The following is a 9,006-nucleotide window of genomic DNA, read 5'->3' as shown; positions in this document are numbered from 1 at the left end:
CATATGTGACAACTCCACACCATATAAAGGGCTTTTAATTAGGCACAAATGTTAACATATGTCTTTATACATTTGACAAATTTGTCTTATCCTATAAGTTTCTCTAGCTTATATGCTTGTTTGTTAAAAAGAAAAAAAAAAAAACAACCAAAAAAAGTTCTTTTTTGTCAATTTAGATCTCGAATGATATGGCTGTATATGTTACAGTGTTTTACTTGTCAATAAATGAACCTCGATCAAAGACCCATATGTGAATATATGAAATACGTACTGTCTATCATTTTGATCCAAATTTGAAGCATTATATATATACTTCAATAACACTAGCTTGTTTATTATGCAATTTAATGTCTTAAATTAGTAATGTAGGGTGGGCCAACGAAATTACCTTATCATATTTTCCGTTTGAGCGTTGTCTAAGTTGAGTAGTCCAATTATCCCTCCATTGACACTTTTTTGATTCACCAACATTTTCCGCACTTGAAGTCATTTCATCCTTAGGAGTTATTCCAATCTGTAACCACATATACAATCAAGTGAACATATATATATATTTATGAATAGTTTTTAAGACAAATATTTATGAATCCAAAGCAATATTATGTCAAAAAGCATTGTACCTGCTAGTTTAAAGTATATGTGAACAAGATGCAATTATATACATTATTCAATTAATTCATCTAGCCAGTATATAATATCATAAATTCTTTTTTTAAAATATCATAAATTCAAACTTTTATTTTTAAAATATCATTAATTTAAAACACGCATGCAATACATATTTTGGTTACATATAGCATGGAGGTTCGTGTCGTGGCCCATAGGGAGACATGGTAAAAAAAGGTTATATATATATTTGCTATCTAATTTCTAATTTTGTTTCCGTAATTTAAAAATAAATCACACCCCTGTAGTTCACATTAGAACGTTGAAAATCAAGCATGAATCTTTAATCTAACTCAGTCAATAAAATGAAACGAACTATGATGTAGTCATCCCTAAATTTTTGTAATTTCTAAACAAAAACTTTCAAATCCATGTAACTTAGGTCATTTCAAATTGATATGACTAAAATTATATTTAGAGTTAGACAGCTTTCCTTTGTAAATATATATTGTTCTCATCTATAATAATTTCAAAACTTTAAAATCCCCACACATAAGAAAGTAGACATACAGTGTTCTTTCTCGTTGGAGTAACTGTAGAATCACCAGAAAGTCGGTCTGATATTGGAGGAATTGCCTCAGTCGAATTTGTTTCCACTTCCTTTAATGGGTGTGGTGAATGTTGCTTTAACCAAACATATTACAAAAGTAAAATAAATTTTTCAAAAAATACTATGCAATTCGACTAATTAAAACTCGATAATTAAGTCATTTACAAGGACATAACTCAATTTAATTACAACATAACCAAGTAATAAGACAACGTCTAAATAGAGACACAATTAATATCAAAAGATGCACGTATAATCAAATCAAAATGACTTTTTCATTGTCATCAGCAAAACGAATAATTTCATTAATTTGCAAACAAATTACTTGAAATAAATTAGACGTAGGACTATAGGACAAAATGATTTTTGAGTATAATAATTTGAAAACTTCAAAAGCCCCAAACAATATAGAAAATAGGCTTACCATGTTGGTCCTCATGGTAAAAATTGTAGGATTATCTGGCAGTTTGTAAGATAATGGTACTGCATCAATCGCGTACTCAGTTGATTCTGAAAACTCTTTCTTTGATGGCCTTGGTGAATGTTTCTTCAACCCAACATTTATTACAACAATAGATAGCTTTTCAGAAACTTATATATGTAATATTCCGCTAAAGATTAAGTAATTAAATCCTTTTAATGAAAATAACTCAATTAATTAATATGGCATCACGAAGTAACACAATGTAACGACCCGACCCAAAGTTGACTTTTAAAATAAATGGGCTTTCGATTTTGACTTTGGGTCCGTTAGATAGGTTTCGATCCCACGATTTCATAGACACGTGGCACGCGTTGATCCGAGTTACAGTTTGAAAGATATGGGCGTTTGAAGCGAGGGGCGATTTCGTAAAATGACAAATTGGGGTTTAAAAATCAGACTTTCTAGAAATTTCTCTCTCTCTCTAGAACATTCTCTCTCTCCTTTATATCTCTCTCTCTCCCCGCACTCTCTCTCCCCTGTCTTCACTCCACCCCCGCACTCTCTCCCCTGCGCGCACCAGCCCAGCCACCCCCACTCACCTCGCCGTCGACCACCACTCGCCGACTTGGCCTCTGGCTCCGGCGAGCTTCCCCCCAGGCGCCGACCACCCCCCCCGGCCTCCTTTCTCCCCGAGTTCTCTCTCTCCCCCTTTTCTCTGTGCGCGGCCAACCCAGCTACCCAGCCACTTTCGACGGCTTTTCCCATCGACCCCGACCACCGGCGACCTCCCACGTCGGCCGATCAGCTCAGCCGGCCCTCCTCCAGCCAACCCAACCACCCCCTGCACGCGGTTGCTGTCAGAAGAGCTCCACTGGCCGCCGGCTTCTCTCCCTTCTCCGACCAGTTTTCCGGAGCCAATCACCTCATTCCTAGGTGGGTTTCGTTCCTCTCTCTTTGGGTTTTCATTCTCTTAAGCTTGGGCTGATTAATTTTGAGTAATTGGGAATTTGAAACTTTGGGAATTTTAGTCATTTCGGGATTTCTTTGGGGTTTCCGGAATGGGGGCGATTATTGTTGTTTATCTGGATATAATTGCAATATTAGGAAGTTCAATTAATGTTTAGGATTGAGAAAATTTGTGTAATTGGTTGTAAACTAGGAAATTGCAGGTGAACCACCCACTGCCACCGCGAGCTCCGCCGCGTGTGACAGTGCATGTGATCCTATTTTGATGGTTTTGTGTTCTTTCTGCAAATTTGGGTTGGTTTGTGATGGATTTCAACTGGTTGATAGCTTGAGAATTATGAAATTGCGTTTGAGTAGGAAATATGGTGTGGGCAACCACCATTTGTGGCAGCCGACCCTATTTCCGGCCATTGTTCATATTTATAGTAAATTGTTTACGAACTCTGATATAGGTTGTGGGCCGCTGACATTATTGAGCTTGATTTGATTGAAATAGGTGAATTACCATGGTTGAATAAGTGGATTATTATGGAATGTTTGTTGGTTTTATTGATTTTGGGATGCAATAAGAAAATTGGATTAGATTTGACTTAGATTAATTGGTTTTAATGATTGAAGGATCTAAATTGTCTGAAAAGCTTAATCATGAGATTAATCGACTACCACAGTGAATTGGATTTATAATTGGGTGACTTGGTATTACTCTCGATTGGTATTGAATTAAATTAACTTGAGACAAATTTCAGACTTTAGAACAGTACATAGGGACACTTCGGTTGTTTCACGCAATATCAATCGACACTCGTTTTCTCGTCTATTAAAGTTAGATTTTCTCACAGTGAGTGGACTTTGTTCTCTTTTTTATAAATGTTTATATGAAGCTTCATGATTTAAATTCTTATTTGTTGCCTTGAGTTTTATTTGGATTTGTTAAATGGTGAATTTGATTTTGATAGTAAAGGGTTTTTGGTTTTCGAATGATTATCTTTCCAATTTAATCTATTGAGATTTATGTTTATGCGGAAGATAATATATAAATTTGGTTTTAGCGTCAACCATCGGGAGTTTTCATTTATTTGGATTCATGAGATGAGCATATAAATTTATAATGTTTGGGCTTGACATTGATTTCATGGTTTTAAGAACTATATTATTTTGAGACGATTTATTAATTGCATGATTTGAGGATTTGTGAAAAGCTTAAGAATTCGTAATTTGCAGACTTTGTCTATTTATAAGAATGGTTTTAGAAAGTGGCAGAGCGATTTTCAAGTCGCAATATAAGTATCCGCACCCACAGGTATAAATACAAATAGGTCTTTGGGACCCATCACGGCACACACATAGGCTTTGGGCCGTGTGCCGGGATGCCTCGCCCTTTGGGGGTAGTCTACGTGCACGTACGGCACTTTGGCTTGTTGTACGACGGCGATTCGACGGTACACGGGCCACTATAAGTCCACTTGTATGACGGCGATTCGACGGTACAAGGGACACCCTAAATCCACTCGCATGACGGCGTTGCGACGGTGTGGGTGGAAGGGCAATCTAAGTGCACGTACGACACTTTGGCTTATTGTACGACGGCGATTCGACGGTACAAAAGCCACCGTAAGTCCTCTTGTATGACGGCGATTCGACGGTACAAGGGACACCCTAAATCCACTCGCATGACGGCGTTGCGACGGTGCGGGTGGAAGGGAAATCTATGTGCACGTATGACATTTTGGCCTATTGTACGACGGCGATTCGACGGTACAAGGGCCATCGTAAGTCCACTTGTATGACGGCGTTGCGACGGTACAAGGGACACCGTAAATCCACTCGTATGACGGCGTTGCGACGGTACGGGTGGAAGGTTATGTAGACGGTCCACTTGGTACGACGGTTTTGTAACGGTACCAATGTGGAGCCTGTCAATTGGGTGCTTATATGGCCAACGTTTTGCTAAAAACTTTATTGGATAAAAATATTTTTAGTTGTTTTCTATCAGTTCGAGACTCGAAAGAGGTTTTAGCTAGAGATTTTATAAGTTATAGCTAGAGATTTTATAAGTTATAGCATTTCTATTATTTTCCATTATTTTCTATATTCATAAGAGATTTCAAAGTTTGAAGTTGTTGGTTTCAGTTTCAGAATCAAGAAAGATTTACTGATTTTGAGATGATGTTCGAAAATGGAATTATGAAAGGTTTTGAAGTTTATTTTGTCCACTCACTGAGAGTTTGTTTCTTATATTTTGTTATTTTTACGTTTTCCCCAGGTAATAGCGATAGCTGAGGTCGGACCGTACCACGTCAAGGCATTCAAGTTTCTCATCGCCAGCTTATTGGTATATTGGGATCAAGGTTTCCCTTGAAAATATTAGATTGAAATATGATTGTATAGTTGATTAGATTTATATTACTTGTTGTGGTGTTGAGACCTTGTTTTTGGTTGTGGTAGAGGTGGTTGACGTATTAGAAGTGTTTTTAACAGGTTTGAAATTTCTGGGTTAGTCCATTTTCAGGGGAGGTTCTGCCGAATTTTCGGTAAGATTTCCCTTGATTTTGGATTCCCACAGGACCCCTTCGGGCTTCAGGATGAAATTCGGGGGCGGTTCTGTCAACTTGGTATCAGAGCATTAGGTTTTAAGTTTCCTGTAGACTCCGCACCTCATGTGCATCCTTCAGTGTATAGAAAGGTTTTCCTCTGCTAGTATGGATATGCCTCCTCGACGTGGCCGACCTCAAAGAAATAAGGGTTGCAAGAAATTGATTCATAAAGAAGTGGGATTGTAGAAATGCCTTGACGTTCGAGTTCGGGAAGTGTCTGAATTAATCTTATCGAGATAGCATCGCTTAGACTTTTAGTACAACATCTTGAACTTGTTCCGAGCATTCAGGTTTGAGTCTTATGGATTATAATATGGATACTTTGTCAATGATTATGAGTTTTATGGTTTGAATGTATTTATGAAACTCTTTGATGACTATTAAGGAAATTGAGTAACGATCAGAGAAACTAGGAGGTAGTAAACATTTGTAGGCAATTAATAGATTCGAGAAATGAATTCAAGTAAGTGTTGAGAGTAGAAGATTGAAGAACATCACATGTGGATAGCCTGCAAATAAATGAGTGATTTAGCTGTGAAATTTAACTATTGTGACACTTGGAATTTGAGACAAGAGTTGTTAATTATGTTAGATTGATGTAACGAAATAAAGATACCATAATAAAGTAAAGGGATTAGTAGAAATTGGTATTGCCTTGGAAGTTCATTGATTTTAATTTAAGAGTTAGGATAGAGTGACATGAATTAAGGCGAGGAATTTAAAAAGAGAAGCGAGGAACTGATTGGTGTACAGGCAAAAATGGATTCAAGAAAATGAGAAAAGAAAACACATTGTACGTCAGTTTCATGAGAAGGGGGTAAATTGTTTTAAGAGTGAACTCAAGGTTTGCGGTGATATCATTAACCTTATACAGGTTGGATTTGATAATCACTCGATTTATTGATAGGAAGATTAGACCATTAAAAGATGGGATTCTCACATTTAGGAGTTAGTTTTGGGCTTTTTGGGATAAGGACACTGAATACCTTACATCCTTATGCAAGGGAAGTAGTTATAGTAATAATTTTCGAGGTTGTGAGCATGGGGTATTTAGAATACTATTGGACACATTCAGAGAGCAGAGGGCCAATCAGAGTGGCGCAACGGAAGCGTGGTGAGACTTAAACAAATCACCTTGACAAGTGACTAACAGATGGATTAGCGAGATACGACATATAAAGAAATATTTTACTTTGGTTAAGTCTCATGGTTGAATCGTTCATTGGTGGAACTGACTTAGAAACTTGAAAGGAGTTATGAGTTGGGCATCACTTGTCTGTTACAATATATGCAAAATTTCGAGGACGAAATTTTTGTAAGGGGGGAAGATTGTAACGACCCGACCCAAAGTTGACTTTTAAAATAAATGGGCTTTCGATTTTGACTTTGGGTCCGTTAGATAGGTTTCGATCCCACGATTTCATAGACACGTGGCACGCGTTGATCCGAGTTACAGTTTGAAAGATATGGGCGTTTGAAGCGAGGGGCGATTTCGTAAAATGACAAATTGGGGTTTAAAAATCAGACTTTCTAGAAATTTCTCTCTCTCTCTAGAACATTCTCTCTCTCCTTTATATCTCTCTCTCTCCCCGCACTCTCTCTCCCCTGTCTTCACTCCACCCCCGCACTCTCTCCCCTGCGCGCACCAGCCCAGCCACCCCCACTCACCTCGCCGTCGACCACCACTCGCCGACTTGGCCTCTGGCTCCGGCGAGCTTCCCCCCAGGCGCCGACCACCCCCCCCGGCCTCCTTTCTCCCCGAGTTCTCTCTCTCCCCCTTTTCTCTGTGCGCGGCCAACCCAGCTACCCAGCCACTTTCGACGGCTTTTCCCATCGACCCCGACCACCGGCGACCTCCCACGTCGGCCGATCAGCTCAGCCGGCCCTCCTCCAGCCAACCCAACCACCCCCTGCACGCGGTTGCTGTCAGAAGAGCTCCACTGGCCGCCGGCTTCTCTCCCTTCTCCGACCAGTTTTCCGGAGCCAATCACCTCATTCCTAGGTGGGTTTCGTTCCTCTCTCTTTGGGTTTTCATTCTCTTAAGCTTGGGCTGATTAATTTTGAGTAATTGGGAATTTGAAACTTTGGGAATTTTAGTCATTTCGGGATTTCTTTGGGGTTTCCGGAATGGGGGCGATTATTGTTGTTTATCTGGATATAATTGCAATATTAGGAAGTTCAATTAATGTTTAGGATTGAGAAAATTTGTGTAATTGGTTGTAAACTAGGAAATTGCAGGTGAACCACCCACTGCCACCGCGAGCTCCGCCGCGTGTGACAGTGCATGTGATCCTATTTTGATGGTTTTGTGTTCTTTCTGCAAATTTGGGTTGGTTTGTGATGGATTTCAACTGGTTGATAGCTTGAGAATTATGAAATTGCGTTTGAGTAGGAAATATGGTGTGGGCAACCACCATTTGTGGCAGCCGACCCTATTTCCGGCCATTGTTCATATTTATAGTAAATTGTTTACGAACTCTGATATAGGTTGTGGGCCGCTGACATTATTGAGCTTGATTTGATTGAAATAGGTGAATTACCATGGTTGAATAAGTGGATTATTATGGAATGTTTGTTGGTTTTATTGATTTTGGGATGCAATAAGAAAATTGGATTAGATTTGACTTAGATTAATTGGTTTTAATGATTGAAGGATCTAAATTGTCTGAAAAGCTTAATCATGAGATTAATCGACTACCACAGTGAATTGGATTTATAATTGGGTGACTTGGTATTACTCTCGATTGGTATTGAATTAAATTAACTTGAGACAAATTTCAGACTTTAGAACAGTACATAGGGACACTTCGGTTGTTTCACGCAATATCAATCGACACTCGTTTTCTCGTCTATTAAAGTTAGATTTTCTCACAGTGAGTGGACTTTGTTCTCTTTTTTATAAATGTTTATATGAAGCTTCATGATTTAAATTCTTATTTGTTGCCTTGAGTTTTATTTGGATTTGTTAAATGGTGAATTTGATTTTGATAGTAAAGGGTTTTTGGTTTTCGAATGATTATCTTTCCAATTTAATCTATTGAGATTTATGTTTATGCGGAAGATAATATATAAATTTGGTTTTAGCGTCAACCATCGGGAGTTTTCATTTATTTGGATTCATGAGATGAGCATATAAATTTATAATGTTTGGGCTTGACATTGATTTCATGGTTTTAAGAACTATATTATTTTGAGACGATTTATTAATTGCATGATTTGAGGATTTGTGAAAAGCTTAAGAATTCGTAATTTGCAGACTTTGTCTATTTATAAGAATGGTTTTAGAAAGTGGCAGAGCGATTTTCAAGTCGCAATATAAGTATCCGCACCCACAGGTATAAATACAAATAGGTCTTTGGGACCCATCACGGCACACACATAGGCTTTGGGCCGTGTGCCGGGATGCCTCGCCCTTTGGGGGTAGTCTACGTGCACGTACGGCACTTTGGCTTGTTGTACGACGGCGATTCGACGGTACACGGGCCACTATAAGTCCACTTGTATGACGGCGATTCGACGGTACAAGGGACACCCTAAATCCACTCGCATGACGGCGTTGCGACGGTGTGGGTGGAAGGGCAATCTAAGTGCACGTACGACACTTTGGCTTATTGTACGACGGCGATTCGACGGTACAAAAGCCACCGTAAGTCCTCTTGTATGACGGCGATTCGACGGTACAAGGGACACCCTAAATCCACTCGCATGACGGCGTTGCGACGGTGCGGGTGGAAGGGAAATCTATGTGCACGTATGACATTTTGGCCTATTGTACGACGGCGATTCGACGGTACAAGGGCCATCGT

This window comes from Dryas octopetala, chromosome 3, assembly GCF_963921425.1.
Source record: "Dryas octopetala chromosome 3, drDryOcto1.1, whole genome shotgun sequence".
Classification (NCBI taxonomy): Eukaryota; Viridiplantae; Streptophyta; class Magnoliopsida; order Rosales; family Rosaceae; genus Dryas; species Dryas octopetala.
The sequence above is the reverse complement of the archived record's forward strand: the minus strand, read 5'-3'. Positions refer to the sequence as shown.